This window comes from Ictalurus furcatus, chromosome 14, assembly GCF_023375685.1.
Source record: "Ictalurus furcatus strain D&B chromosome 14, Billie_1.0, whole genome shotgun sequence".
Taxonomy (NCBI): Eukaryota; Metazoa; Chordata; class Actinopteri; order Siluriformes; family Ictaluridae; genus Ictalurus; species Ictalurus furcatus.
This window is the reverse complement of record NC_071268.1, coordinates 9,285,851-9,300,993: the sequence shown is the minus strand read 5'-3', so window position 1 is coordinate 9,300,993 and position 15,143 is coordinate 9,285,851. Positions and strand designations below refer to the sequence as shown.

The 15,143-nt window shown below is 38.4% G+C and overlaps 1 protein-coding gene across 6 annotated transcripts in view; it reads left to right on the top strand.

Moving 5' to 3' along the window:
- Positions 1-15,143, top strand: part of enox2 (ecto-NOX disulfide-thiol exchanger 2) — a 296,308-nt gene that overhangs the window by 43,779 nt on the left and 237,386 nt on the right. For 2 of the 6 annotated variants that reach the window (XM_053641139.1, XM_053641140.1), the window contains one exon: positions 4,095-4,198. The exons of the other annotated variants lie outside the window; for them this stretch is intronic. The gene's annotated coding sequence lies outside the window, so the exon portion shown is untranslated. The remainder of the gene's footprint in view (positions 1-4,094; positions 4,199-15,143) is intronic. 6 annotated transcript variants of the gene reach the window in all.

The window sequence follows — 15,143 nt, the reverse complement described above, 5'->3', positions numbered from 1 at the left end:
TAAAATCAAGCAAACTTTGCAATATTTGGAGGAGCTTGCAATTTTTGAAAACGACGGATTCTCCGCAGATTTGGGCCAGGACGCGTCATGCGACCTCATCACATTGCGCATTCAGTCTTTGGTTTTGAGTCTGGAGGAATGCCTTTTTGTTATGAAAAAAACCTTTATGCATCATGTACATTTAATCTGTATAACATTAGGGACGTCTCGGCATTTATTAACCAAGAAAAAAAAAAAAGCCGGATCTATGCGTGTCGAGCGTGAGTTTTCACAATTACTTATGACAGTAAATCATTCTCCAAGTCTAACTATCGAGAGTCTAAGTAACTGGAGACAGAACTATTATTGTTCTGAAATCGTTTGAGAAATGTAAACATTATTGTGCTTTTTATCCAGAAAGAAACACAGCTCCCACGTTTACTTGTATTTGTTTATAGGGCAGACTCACCCGGATCAACATGGTGGACATGTTGATGTTTTTAATAAATCGTTGTCATGTAAACATACCCTTAGAGCAGGGATGTCCATTCTTATCCGGAAAGGGCCGGTGTGGATGCAGGTTTTCATTCCAACCAAGCAGAAGCCACACCTGAGTCTATTGAAAGCCCAAGATCAACCGATTGAACAGGTGGAATCAGGTTTGGCTTCTGCTTGGTTGGAATGAAAACCTGCACCCACACCGGCCCTTTCCGGATAAGATTGGACACCCCTGCCTTAGAGGCATGAGATATATCTAACAGAGGGTCTATCACAGAATTAAAATCCCCCCCCCCCATAACAACAAGGCATTCCTCCAAACTCAAAAACAAACTTATTCGTTCTTGAAAAAATACGGGTTCAGTGCATATACAGACACAAAAGCATGTTTAGTATTATTCAGGAGACCAAATACATAAGTGATTCGGCCTTCTGTATCACCACCAGACTGTATAATTGAGAAATCTGTATTTGTGCTTAGACACTATCAGCGCCTCTTTGGTTTTATTGGCGACTGAAGAGGAGAAAATCACTTTGAAGTATTTATTTTGAAAGCGATGTACGTCAACTGATTTCAAATGAGACTCTTGTACAAGTACTCTCGTACATTTTTTTTTCTCGGATTGTCTCCGGTAATCTAAATATTTGGTTCACTTAATATGGCCATTTAAGCCATTAACATTCCAGGACAATATATTTATAACCATGTGTTGTTGGGGAACAACAATAACCTATCAATCCAATACTGTCAATGAGCGGGAGGACCATAAAGTGACCTCTAGCAAACGTATCAGCAGTCAAAGATATGCATAAAAGAATTTAAATTTACATGGGTGATCTCAGGCATGGAAAGCAAAAAGAAAAACGGTAACAATACAGTCAGTTAGCAAAGACCTAGAACAGACTCTTCTACCCGCTGTTAAATTAACACAGTTTGGATATGCGGCCGACCTGGCAGGCCGACCTGGCTCGTCCGTCAACTCCTGACCAAGTCTCTATTCCGGACAGAGAAAATCACTCAGGCCTTCCCATTAACATCATCCATAGCAGCTTCGTTTTCATCCAGCTCGGATTCCTGTCACATCGCTGGCACAACGCCCCTTTGAGGTAGACTTTACAGCTTGAGGACGAACATTTCAACCTCAAAAGTGAAATCTTCTCTTGTTAAGTAACTTTCACCACTACGGCATAGAGCGAAAAGGACGATATTCCCAACTGCATCAACTTCTTCATCGCCAGCGCCATCGCTCTATCTTAGACGCTGTATGGGGTGCTGTAGTCTGGGAAGAAAAGCAGCGGAGCTTCCATACGAAGGATTCGGCCAGCAGCTCGAGCGCCATTCAGGATCGCGTTCCGATCTTGACAGCGTAGCATCTTAAAGATGAATGTGCGAGGGCTGGATTTGGAGCGCTCACTGCTGTAAATACGGTGTGCTCTTTCAATCTCCATTACCTTGTCAGCAAGAGAAGGTATCCGTTTGGGGAGGTTCTGTATAAATCGCACGGGTCATCTCTTTCTACACCCTCTCTGAGGCTCACTAGACGAATATTAGACTGACAGCTTTTGTCTTCAATTCTCGCCATCTTTTCTTGAAAGGAGTCCACTAATAATTTCACTTCGGAGGTGTCTCTTTTTTTTTTTTTTTATTATTTTGCGTTACGGATAGCTGTCTGCATATTGTCAAAGTTATTTCTTATTAGCTGAACATCATCTTCCATCAATCCAAGTCTGTTAGCGCTCGGGTCGAATCCTTCCTTAAACATTTCTCTAATGACACCAAGATGCATCTTTAGCTCCTCGGCGACGATGGAGCGTAATTCCCCTTCAGAATCACGATTAGGATCTTTAGCTCACTCTTCCTCCAGGGATGCCAGCGATACTTGGCGTTTTGCCATCTCTACTTAGTACACAATCAGCAAAACAGTACTACGCCGCCATTGCTGTTGGAAGCTCACGTGATCTGGGTCGTGCTGCGGGGGTTTCCTCCCCCAGTTCAAAGCCATGCATGGTAGGTTGATTGGCATGTTCAAAGTGTCCGTAGTGTATGAATGGGTGTGTGAGTGTGTATGTGATCGTGTGCCCTGCGATGGATTGGCACCCTGTCCAGGGTGTACCCCGCCTTGTACCCGATGCTTCCTGGGATAGGCTCCAGGTTTCCCCGTGACCCTGAAAAGGATAAAGCGGTATAGAAAACGGATGGATGGATGGATATAACATAACTTATATTTTGAGATTGAAATGCAGTGTGTTAATATTGTGTCTCCCATATTGCTTCTATGGTTGTAGGTTCGATATTGGCATCACAGTGGCACCACACGAGGAACTGAAGGCCTTTTTTTGTTTCAGTTCCAGACCAGCGTTCCTGAGCTAAAGTTTCTCAGTGGAAATTCGGCTATTAATATTTAGCAGTGCATAAACCTGGGCTCTAACCTGGGCACAGCTGGTCCAGCTGCCCCCACACTCACATATGTAGTGTTTGTTCCAGTAAGTTCGAAAGCCTTTGAAGCTTTGGAAGAAAAAAAAAAACAACAGTTAAAGAAAGTGGAAGCTAGATGCTGTCAGCACCAATGGCTATTTTGAGTCACAGTCAATCATTCTGTAAAAGCCATGGGCGAGTCTAGTTTAACCCTTAGAGGAGCTCAGCTTTCAATGAGAATGTATGATGTGCCACTAGTGAAGAAATACAAATAACGTCTGCAGCTGAATGCAAAAGGGCATAATGTGTACAAGTAGTATATCGTTTCTTGCTTGTACGGTAGGTTAAAATGTGAGAGCTTTGAATTGATAAAAAAAAAACACAATAAATATGGGTGTATATACTCCATGCTCCTTGTTTAGACGATGTGATTTAACTACAGCCTTAAAGGAGCAGTTTTATTTTGTATTTAGTCCCTCCGCTGCCTTCCGTAAGCCGATTTTCAGCCGCATGAAAAACATTATCCAGCTGTGAATATTGACTAATCTAGATGCAGAAAATTGATGGCAATTCAACATGTGATTCAAAGACACGGTGCGCTTTTAGACTGCATGACTTAATTGGCACCGAAAGCCTGCCTGGGATTTTGTAAGCAAACCTCATTCAGTCTTGGTGATGTATAATGTCTTGATTTAGTTATACAGCAGAAGAGTGAGGGAGGAGGAGGAGGAGGAGGAGGAGAAGGCATTGCGGTTCACTCTGAAAATATACATGAACCAGGAGTCAGTCAATAACTCAAAGGCGCATTCTTTCTTTCCTTTGTTTACACGTTCTTCTGTTTCTTTCTACACGTGTGCATCACAAACCTTTGTGTACTGTGATGGTATCAGAAAGCATTATTTCCCAAGATCTCAAGCTTTCATTTCCTGATTTTTGTTCAGGATTTTAACCCTGTTTAGTTTCACTCGGATGTGAAAACCAACTGTGTTGTGTTGTTGTTTACATTTCGAACAACAGCTAATCAAGCCACTAACCTGAGATTTGATTTACTTGCCTTCGGGAACACCGTAATTGTGACGCTAATTTTCAGAAACGATCCTCAGTCATGACAAAATCTAACTGTAATGCAATCAGCAGCACTGCTGTCATGTATAGTTTTGATGCTGCTTAACGGTTTGCGTCGCTTGAAATTAATTTGCAGTTGTATTGGGACGGCAGGAGAAATCGCAGAGCCAGTTGAGCCGCATGGAACTGAGAAGCTGGGAAGTGAGTTCAGCAAGATCTTTAGCGGACAAGCACAAAATGGTGAGCGTGTGCATTTGAATGGTTTATTTTATTGTTTGTAATTTACCTTCTTTCTCCAATGTGTATTCAGAGTTATTGGAAAGATACCTCGTGGGCAATGCTCCTGTCTCATATTCTGCAGAAGTGTTTAGTTGTTGTTTTTTTTTTGTTGTTTTTTTGGCCAAGCACAAACCACAGTTCATGTTTGCAGAGGGCAAAGAGCAAAGTCTAAAGCAAAAAGTGTTTGAACTCTACAATGAGATTTCCGGTTGTTGTTTTTTTTTTTCCTTCCTCGCTGTGGCTCTGAGTGGCGAAGATGCTGCATTGTGTAACCTTGGTGTCAGCAGTCTGTGCCGGTCATTTGAATGTGCAGGCACATTGCCAAAGATGAAGTTAATGACCTTAGATGCCACAATCAGCCTTGATGATAGTGCCTTGCAATATGAGGGAATTGGTATTCATCGTGTCCACTGCGAGCGATGAATTATTAATGCCTGGCTGCAAGTAAACTTTTCGCCGTGTAGAGGTGGGGAGGGCGGCTGTGGGCTAAACAGTGGGAAGGGAAGAGAATATGAAATGCACAGCTCCGTCATGAATTGGCGTATAGACGTCCCGACTACTCTGTCACCAGTCGTGTCATTAATAAGTACAGCGTCATGTGGAAATAAACGAGTAAGTTATAAAGGAAATGGAATAAGATGGTAATCATTTCATACTGTTAAAGGGTAAACTGAAAAGAAGACATGATCAACAAGAGGGGGGAAATGCATTAAAAAGCAACGCACTGAAATAAATATTGAGAAGATGAATTCAATTAGCATCTAACCGCACACAGTAGTAGTAAAGTGCAGAGTACGCAGATAAATAGAATGGTAAGGTATACGTATATGTGCAGATGAGTGAGTATCTACAATGTAAATGTGAACTGTATTAAAAGGATCAGGTTACATGTCTTTAGTTTGGGGGAGGAAACCCCGGAAGCACATGCAAACTGTGCGCACGCAGGGCGGAGGCGGGATTCGAACCCCCAACCTCGGAGGTGCAAGGCAATCATGCTAACCACTTTTGGACATGCAAACATTTGATCATGAATAGTGCCTGTTAACGAAGTCGATATACTTGAGCAAAACGACAAGGTTAGTTAGCTTTTCAATCATTTATTCGACAGATCTCAATAGAAGTGATATTAATAGATGTGAGATTCTTCTGTGGAAAAAGTAAGTACACCCTCGGCGTCAGAAGCTAGTATTGCCCCCTTTAGCGGAAATAACTTCATGTAGGTGTTTTGCATAATTGTCCACCAGGCTCGCTGGAAGTGTTGACCACTCTTCCATGCAATATGTTTTCAATTGCAGGATGTTTGAGGGTTTTCTTGCATGTACGGTCCGTTTCAAATCCCCCACGACATTTCAATGGGATTCAAATCCGGGCTTTGACAAGGCCATTACATAACCCTCCATTTCTTCTTTTTTTTGAGCCATTGCCTGGTGGATTTGCTAGTGTGCTTAGGATCATTATCCTGTTGACAGGTCCACTTTCAGTTCAACTTCAACTTTCAGACAGATGGCCCCACGTTATATTCAAGCACTCTTTGATATGATGCAGAATTTATTGTTGAGTCAATGAATGCAAGCTGTCCAGTCCCTGAGGCAGTGAAGCAACCCCAAACCATAACATTTCCACCACCGTGCTTGACAGTTTGTATGAGGTGCTTCTCCTGAAAGGCTGTCTTTAGTATGCGCCAAACATGTCTGCTGTTACTATGGCCAAACAACTCTATCTTTGATTCGTCTGTCTAGAGCACAATATTCCAAAAGGCTCGGTCTTTGCCTATATGTTCATTTTCAAACTGTAGTCCCGCAAAGGCTTTTTCCTGGCACACCTCCCATGCAGGTCAAATTTGTGCAATCTCTTTCTGATATTAGAAGCATGCACTTTGACACCAACAGTTGCAAGACCTACTAGCGAATTATTTTTTTGGGTTCTTGAAGACTTCTTTTTCTTTACAGTGGAATGATGTATTTCAAATAATTTGTGGATCTTTTTTAAATCCCTTGCCAGACTCCTATGCATCCACAACCCTTTTTCTATCTATCTATCTATCTATATATGTATATATATATATGTATGTATATGTGTGCGTACATAAAGATTGAATGATATGTGATCTATCATATATGATTATGAATATTAACAATATTAAAAATGTAGAAATGAATATTTGCAGAAAATATTGCCATTTTATTTTAGGAAGCATACTGTGTTCCAGTATCTCATAACTTTTCTTGAGATGTTCAGCAAGGTAGCACATGATATTAAAACTATTTGTATCATAGTCTGTCAGGCATTCAGAGATGTCTTTCCATGCCAGAGGCTATAACACTTATATAAGCTATTTAAATAGTTTCTAGTGCAATGATGCTAATGTATGTGCTCATGTGCTTCCTTTGATAAGTGATTAACTACGCCACTAAAACAAATCATATTACCAATATAACTGGGAGTGGATAAAAGCATGACCCCACATTACCACCATCATCATCATCATCATGGATTGTTTGGTTTAATTCATGCTGTGTTCGTTGAATGGTAAATGATGTGTTGACATTATTAGTGTGGGATTTGAATGTCAAGTCACAGCTATGCATTACACTAAGATTTCTCACTGCTGCTTGAGCTGTAGCTTAATTATTTCTTCTCTGTTTTGGCCACTGCCATTAAGGAGGCTTGCCGGCTTCATTTTTTTTTAATGATGACTTCTAGTTTGTAGGCAGTTTACTAACTAATTGCAAGTAACGATATGGGGTATGATCAACATACTGTCGATGGCCAAAAGTTTGTGGACGTCTGACACTGTGCTTGTTGAACATCCCGTTCCAAAGGCATGGCATTAATATGGACTTGGCCGCCATATTAATATGGAGTGGGGGGGGTGTCCACATACTTTTGGCCATATGTATCATATGGCATCATTTGAGTATACTGTAATATGGAAGTTGACTCTATGCTGATTGATAATTTGGCTTTATTTCAATACAAACTTTGCAGAAATATAATGGGCCGGGTTTGGAGTCACATTTGGTGGTGCACCATAATGTGCTATAGAGCAGTTTCAGTTTGGCCCAGACTCTAGCAGTCTGTCACTACGTTAAACTTCCAGTGCATGGGCGTATTTAACGTTTAAGGGCCTTGCTGAAGGAGCAGGACTTCATTGGATTTCTGCCATTAGCACTGAGCCCACAAACAGAGCAGTTGTCACAAATGTAACGTATTTCGGTTGTCAGTGTGCCTCTTTCGCATTTCCTCTTTCATCCTTCTGTCTGCCCACAGCAAACATTTTCCTACATTTCTCTTTGAGTCATTAGTGTCTAACTTTCCCTCCTTCTTTTCGTTATTATGGCATTTTTCCAAGCTTCCACAGAGAGATCAAACTGTTTCATACCATTGGCCCAGAATGCTGTTACTGACAGCTACTGCCATCTGTGCTTTTCCTTCATTTGTCTTGTTTTATCCTTCATCTCCTATAGAATCCACATGGACTGCCAGCAGTATATCTATATTTTAGATCCCCCCCCCCCCCCCCAACCCTTTTTCAGCTAGAGGGTGCAAACCTGATCTACAGCTTAAGGCTATGCGTGCTCATTTTTCTGCGCCTACTCCCCCACTGTTGTTTTTCTTATTCTTCCCACACTTTCACACATTTGGCACCTGATGCTTGCAAGAGCCGCCAAAATGATATTTAACCTTTTTTCAACACTAAAACTGGAAAGCGTGAGTGAAGCATAAGGCTTAGTAAACAAGGGTGACTACTTAGTGTTGTTATATGAATTTATACCACAGTGGTGTTGAAAGCTTAATTCTGATTGGTAAGAAGGTGTTGATGAATTATCTGCATCATCAAGACACAGGTTTGTTTGTATTAATGCACATGTTGCAATACGTGATTTTTTTTTTTTTTTTCTGTAGTAACAGCTTACCTATGGGCATTTTAATGTAGTTAATTGTTGATATAGTGAAGCTTTCTTTAAGGACATGTTTTGGAAGGAGTCTCCAGTGTCAGGGCTTTGTAACAGTCAATATGTTTTCCAACATGGGAAAAGTTCTTGAGGTCTGATTTTTTTTATTTATTTTTTGTCTATTTAATTTATTTATTAAAGGATGATGTACTTTTTATCCATTTGTCAAGTTAGTTTTTGTTATCACTTAAGCTACAAACTGTCCCTCGCCAACCTTTTTTCTCTTAAAATTAATGTTAGTGCTGTCAAATTTCTGTAGTACGTGAGAAGTATTATTTTAGATTATTAGTGCATACACTTTAAGGCTATGGAAGTAGTTTTGATACTTAAGTACGTTCTTACATATTTATTTGCTTGCGTACTTACCTTATATACTTACCTACTTAGTTACCTTCTTTACTCACCTTACTTTCTTACCTACTTACTTAATTTCTTACTTTATTACTTATCTACTTAATTTCCTACTTTCTTACCTTCTTAATTTTCTATTTTCTTACCTACTTAATTTCCTACTTACTTACCTACTTAATTTCCTACTTACTTACCTACTTAATTTCCTACTTTCTTACCTACTTAATTTCCTACTTTCTTACTTACTTACCTACTTAATTTCCTATTTTCTTACCTACTTAATTTCCTACTTTCTTACTTACTTACCTACTTACTTACCTACTTAATTTCCTACTTTCTTACCTACTTAATTTCCTACTTTCTTACCTACTTAATTTCCTACTTTCTTACCTACTTAATTTCATACTTTCTTACTTACTTACCTACTTAATTTCCTACTTTCTTACCTACTTAATTTCATACTTTCTTACTTACTTACCTACTTAATTTCCTACTTTCTTACCTGCTTAATTTCCTACTTTCTTATTTACTTAATTTCCTACTTTCTTACCTGCTTAATTTCCTACTTTCTTATTTACTTAATTTCCTACTTTCTTACCTACTTAATTTCCTACTTTCTTACTTGCTTAATTTCCTACTTTCTTACTTACTTAATTTCCTACTTTCTTACTTACTTACCTACTTAATTTCCTACTTTCGTACCGACATAATTTCCTACTTTCTTACTTGCTTAATTTCCTACTTTCTTACTTACTTAATTTCCTACTGTTTTACTTACCTGCTTAATTTCCTACTTTCTTACCTACGTAATTCCCTACTTTCTTTCTTACTTACCTGCTTAATTTCCTACTTTCCTACCTACTTACCTACTTAATTTCCTACTTTCTTACTTACTTACCTACTTAATTTCCTACTTTCTTACTTACTTACCTACTTAATTTCCTACTTACTTACTTACTTACCCACTTAATTTCCTAATTTCTTACTTGCTTACCTACTTACTTTATTTCCTCCTTTCTTACTTACTTGCTTACTTACATACCTTACTTACTTAAGTTAGGTTTGGTTAGGTTCAAGTTTATTGTCATTGTCAGAGTACAAGTACAGAGGCAATGAAATGCAGTTAGCACCCACCCAGTTGTGCAAACAGTAAAAAAGTTTGATGAAATAAATGTTCTAGTGCGATAAGTTAACAGTGTACAGGTAAAGGTAAACAGAATGATGCAAATGGCAATTAAATGAAATGCAATAAATTGGAATTGAGGTGCAATAGGTTGAGATAACCAGTACAGTGGTAAACAGCATGATGCATGCAATATGATACATACAGTAGGTACATACAGTGTATTAGACTAAATGTAAATATGCAAATAGCAAGTAACAGTATTACAGTAAATGTGGATGTGCAATTAGCAATAAAGTACAAATAACAGTCTGATTATAAATATATATTTTACCTTCGTTCTTTCTTACTTACTTACTTTATTATGTATACTATAAAGTATACATTATAAGTCTATGGAAGTTTTTCTAAATTGATTTTAGGTACATACTGACCTAGAAAGCTAGGTGGTGCTTTGTTGTCATTGACCGTGCCATCTCATTTCTTGTTTTAATTGACGCGTTTGCCTTCATTAAGTTTTTCAAGATTTTCTTTGGTATTTTGTGTCGGTTCCTCACATCGCTCTTGCACATGCTTGCTCTGATGCCGGTTCGTATAATGACAGTTTGAACATCTATCTAGACTTTGATGTGAAGTCATGCTTTGATCATATTTTATTTTTTATTTTTTTTTTACAATGTCAAAGGAGAATACGGTTCTCTCTCAGTGGCAGGGATGATTACATTTTTCACCAAATGAATAGAGTGTCAATGAATACAGTGTGTCAGTCCAAAGTAATTGCCGGTCCAGTGTCAGGTTGAAGGGAAAAATTAAATAAAGTAAGCAATGGTTGTATGCAACAGGTTTGAATTATTCATAGGTTGAAGTGTTCCCATGGTAGTGCCTCTTTGCCATACCTCTTTAGTATGGTACTGATGGTTTTTCTAATGTTGATGGAAAATGTATTTATTTATTGGCATATTATTCCCTTGACATGAATGGTTTTGTGTTTTAGGTTAGTTTTATTTCTGTTCTTTATTTCTAGCAAATTTATGGTGATTGCAGTCAAGAACACTTGATCTAGTAATGTGTAACATTGAGCATCCTTATGCACCATACTCAAGATCTAAATCAATTTGGATGCATTTATCATCAGGTTTATTGAGATGCATTTGTTTTCTGCCATAGTGAAATTCAGTGTCCTCACATGTTGCCAGGTTTTCAATCTGCCAAACCCATGGGTTTGCCCATTTGCCAAAACTAATGGTTTAGCCCATTAGAGACTGCCGGGAATGCCTTCCTCAGACCTACACATTGGCACTGTACCCAAGGCAATGCGTGCATATGGCTGTTAAACACAAGCCCTCCGGTTCTTGGCACGATCATAAATAGCAAGGCCATGTTTTTGTGTAAAATGCACTTTATTGGAAATTGCTCTCTATTTGGAGAACTGTCTTATGGCACCATATTGTCCCTGAAACCAAACTCTATTGCTTAGAAATTACCATCTGTTTGTTGTGCATTTTCCTGTCTCCAGTGTGTTTGTGGAAAGTAAGAGATGTGGAATCATGAACTTTGGAAAGCAAAGGCAAGAAGCACAGAAAACACATTTATATACTCCACGACTTTCAAAATCTCAGAATTGCTGTATTGCTCATTGTAAATGACTTTTATCGCTTGTGATTTGTTGTTTTTTGGATGTAGCGATCGCAGACAAGGCTCACACACTGCGCAGTCTTTCACCTAGAGGGATCCTAGACGAACTCGATTCAATTTTATTTGTATAGCGCTTTTAACAATGGACAAAAATAAATAAATAAATAAACAAATTGTGCTTTCTCACTAGCTAACTAGCTAGTGAAGGTTCTAACTGGGTTTTTGTATCCGAGTCTCGTTTTGCATTGTTAGATTCTCAGTATGTTGTGACAGTAGGCAAACCTGTGAAAATATACCATAACATTATTCACATCAGTGAAGCAGTTTTAGCATGCAGGTCCCCAGGTGCCATATCATTCTCAAAGAATTTGCATATTGGACATGACAGGCCCAAAGCTGTGGAGCTTATTTTGTGGCTCAATAAACTGAGCTCATACATAATGCTTACTGAAATATTGTGGATTAAAAGTCTAAATGGGGGGAAAAAAGGTGAGAATTTATTAATTTTTTTAAGCACATTTTGAGTTCAAGTTTGCTTTAATACTAGTAAACAATATAATTCTCTGCTGCTCTTTTATTTTTCATTTTCTCTTATCTAATTTGGTTGACCTTACATACAGGCTTATATGCATTATATATGTTTGTTTTTATATTTAAAAAAGCTCTTTTTAAACTACCTGTTTAACTATCTATCTATCTATCTATCTGTCAATATATCTGTCTGTTTGGCTATTGGTCTATCTGTCTATCTACTTACTTAATTAAGTACTTTATCATATACTTACTTACATACTTACTTACCTACTTAATTACCTTACTTACTTACTTTCTTACTTACATACTTTCTTTCTAACTTACTTCCCTTACTTACTTACATTCTTTCTTTCTTTCTAACTTACTTACCTTACTTACATACTTTCTTCCTTTCTAACTTACTTACATACTTTCTTTCTAACTTACTTCCCTTACTTACTTTCTTTCTAACTTACTTACCTTACTTACATACTTTCTTTCTTTCTAACTTACTTACCTTACTTACATACTTTCTTTCTTTCTAACTTACTTACCTTACTTACATACTTTCTTCCTTTCTAACTTACTTACATACTTTCTTTCTAACTTACTTACCTTACTTACTTACATACTTTCTTTCTAACTTACTTACCTTACTTACTTACATACTTTCTTTCTTTCTAACTTACTTACCTTACTTGCATACTTTCTTCCTTTCTAACTTACTTACATACTTTCTTTCTAACTTGCCTTACTTACATACTTTCTTCCTTTCTAACTTACTTACCTTACTTACATACTTTCTTTCTAACGTACTTCCCTTACTTACTTACTTTTTAACTTGCCTACTTACTTACCTTACTTACATACTTTTTCTTTCTAACTTACTTACCTTACTTAATTTTTAACTTGCCAACTTACTTACCTTACTTACATTCTTTCTTTCTTTCTAACTTACTTACCTTACTTACATACTTTCTTTCTTTCTAACTTACTTACCTTACTTGCATACTTTCTTTCTTTCTAACTTACTTACCTTACATACTTACTTTTTAACTTGCCTACTTACTTACCTTACTTTCTTTCTCTCTTACTTACTTTTTTGTTTTGTTTCTTACTACCATACTTGCTTACCTGCCAAGTGTCTGCCAAATGTGATAACGTGAATGAATTTGATGTATTTACATTTTCTAAACTACTTCCCGTGGCTCAGTGGTAAAGATCCTGCTCGTAATGTTGGGATGTTAAAATCCTTACGACCCTCGTTTTATCGATTGCAATGATGACTGACTGAAATATATATAGTATGTAGCATATGATATTCTTCCACTATGCTCCAAAATCCAGTGTGAATTCCCATGTAAGCAATGTTTTTCACAATATTTGGTCATCGCTTTCAAAGCACACCTCAAAGCAGATGTATTTGATGCCCTCAGCTACATTCTTACATAAGCCGTTGTGGAGATTGCTTTGATTGTCTGGGCACGACATACACCACCATCCGTCTGGCAGTCTCATTTCTGTTGCAGTTCTCAGTCTCGGGGGAGGCGCAGGTTGTATTGAACTGGCTGAAGTGTCAAGGAGCATAACATGCCATACCAAGGGCTTTTTTTTTCCTCCCTGGGCTTTTGGAGTGATTGCGGGTGTTTTCGTGTAAAAGAGTGCATTCTCAGTGGAATCACGTGGAAAAAAATGAACGCACAATAAAAGCTGTTCAGGATGTACAGGAGATTAAAAATTCTCCTGTGCTAGACTACTGCTAATCAGTATCATAGCCTGCTGTGTAATGAGGAGTGAAACTTGATTGATCTCAGCACCTTTCTTCCTGTCACATTGCAAGAACAATGTCTCGCATTTTATACAGCATGTCATTGTACTCGCTAATGTGATAATAGTTTCTAACATTAAGCTGATTATATACAGCTGCAATTAAAATGATTCAACCCCCATTGCAAATCAGGTTTATTGTCAAAATTGACAAACTTTCAGCTGTTTGCAATGAACAAATCAACCAAAAGCAATTGTGCTTTCCCCAAATTCAACTGGAAATGCAACTTATAATGATTTCCAAGGCTTGGTTGTAGAAGAAGTGCTGGAAGATTCTACAGGGCCATCACAGTCATCTGACTCGAAACCCATAGAAAAGCTCTGGTGGGATTTGAAGAAGGTGGTTGCAGCGCACAAACCAAAGAATATTACTGAACTGGAGGCCATTGCTCATGAGGAATGGGCTAAGATTCCTCAGGAACACTGCCAGAAGCTCTGCATCTCGTATTCAGCAGAACATAACAGTACTAAACATGCTTGCCATGACGGGGTTGAATACTTTTATAAACTGGAGAAGTTATTCTAAGTTGCATTTTTCAGTTGAATTTGGGGAAGCCACTTGAAGCATTCATTGTGTTGAACTATTTCAATTGTTTGATTTGTTCATTGCAAACAGCTGAAAGTGTGAAAATTTTGACAATAAATCTGATTTGCAATGGGGGTTGAATAATTTTGATCGCAACTGTAGAAATGGCTCATTTATCATGTTAACTTTGGATCAAATGTATTTTTGGCACTGGTGCTGTAAAATGGTTGTATATCTCCCTGATGTTCCAGTTTAGAAAACAAACAAAACAAAGTGTTCTATGGCACCGATGATGGATGTGATGTGTAGACCTAAATGCTGGTGCTATAACCAGCGTGTTCAGTCCACATTAGGACGGGTAGAGTGAATGTCAGAACGGTGTGTTGGTGTGATTCGATGAGACGCTACATGTTGGGGAATCCTATCATTTAAAACCATTCTGGTGCACCTCCTGCCCTTTCCAGCTCTCCTGCTTGTTGTTGCTATGACAGTGACATATGAAGATAATAACTGCAGTTAGAGTGCAACGTCTTTGTAGACAGAAGGTGCTTGCTTGTTTTCTGGGGATTCAAAGTACGTGATGTCGGCGAAGTTCCATCGGAAAATAGAGATCGAGATGGAGTTTAGTCAGATTGGTGCGTTTTTTTTTTTTTTTGTTTTTTTTTTCTTTGTTCAGGTCAAAACACAGCAATCGCATTGGGGTGCGTGCCAAAACAGCCGGTCTGAGCATCTGAAGTGTGCGAGGTGGACTCGCTCTGCTTCCAAGTCAACTCCAGGATGGTTCATTTGCAGTGAGAAAGCGATTCGACTCTGAATCACTTCACTTACTGCCTTGTGTTTTGGGTTGCAGGTAGAATTATTTTGTAGATGCAAAGGTGCAAACTGAGCCAAAGGGTTGTCCACTAATCGTAGGGTTGGCGGTTCGATTCCCGGCCCACGTGACTCCACAGCCCGAAGTGTCCTCGGGCAAGACAC